Source organism: Solanum stenotomum, chromosome 9 (assembly GCF_019186545.1).
Source record: "Solanum stenotomum isolate F172 chromosome 9, ASM1918654v1, whole genome shotgun sequence".
Lineage (NCBI taxonomy): Eukaryota > Viridiplantae > Streptophyta > Magnoliopsida > Solanales > Solanaceae > Solanum > Solanum stenotomum.
The window spans coordinates 54,999,447-55,000,424 of NC_064290.1; positions in this window are offsets into that span (position 1 = coordinate 54,999,447).

Consider the following 978-nt stretch of genomic DNA (forward strand, 5'->3'; position numbering starts at 1 on the left):
ATATATGTTTTCTTTTTTTTCTAAATTGCAAATATAAATTTGTTATGTTTCGAATTATTGACATAACCGACTAACTAACCCGAAAAAATCCAAACCAAAAAGAGAAAAACCAAACCAAATCAAATTTATTTTGGTTCGGATTAGGTTACACTTCTTCAAAATCAAAAATCGTAAAACCCAAATCGAATAGTATAAAACCAAACCGAAAAACCGAATGCTAGTTTTCACAAATCAAACCCTTTCATTCACTCCAAAAATTCTACGCTCAAGAAATTCAAGAAACGCTAAGGCTAGGGTTCATCTTTCAAGATTTTCCTTCAAGTTGCTCCAAGAAGATGGTTCTTTCAGGTATGTATGCTTCCATAGTGTTGAGTTTGTTCACCCACACGCCAATCATGTTAATTTCAGCGTTAAATTCGTTCTAGAAGGTTTAAAGTATAATGTTCTTGAAATTGGCTGTCGTTCTTGAGTTTAGAAGAGATTGTTGAGTTCTTGGTGAAATCATGTCAATTTTAGAGTTGTTTATGAGTAGGTTCTTGTATTCATGTGCTGGGTATCTAAATCTAAATTGGAATTGAGAAAAAGAATTAAATTTAGGCGAATTGGGGTTAGAAAACGAAGAAGGAAAAAGTCGGGTGAATCTGGCACCTTGCTCTGCGTCATGGACCTACCTTCCCCTTTCTCAGAAATTTTCTTCGCGTCGCATAAAGGTCATGGACCTCTCTTCTTCAAAAGTTAATTTGCGATCAAAGATTAAAATGCATCTCCGCGTCGCAGACTTGCTTCCAAACAGTGATTTCTTGATCGTTTCTCGTGTTTAACTATCCAAAAACACACCTAAACATCCCGAGATCTTTCCTATCACAAATCACAACCTTGAATTCATAAATCAAATTCAAAGTAGAGTTAAGAGTTAGGTTTTGAGAATTATTTCGAACATTCTAAGAAAGTCCCTTTTAGTCTTTTTTAGTAGTCTTG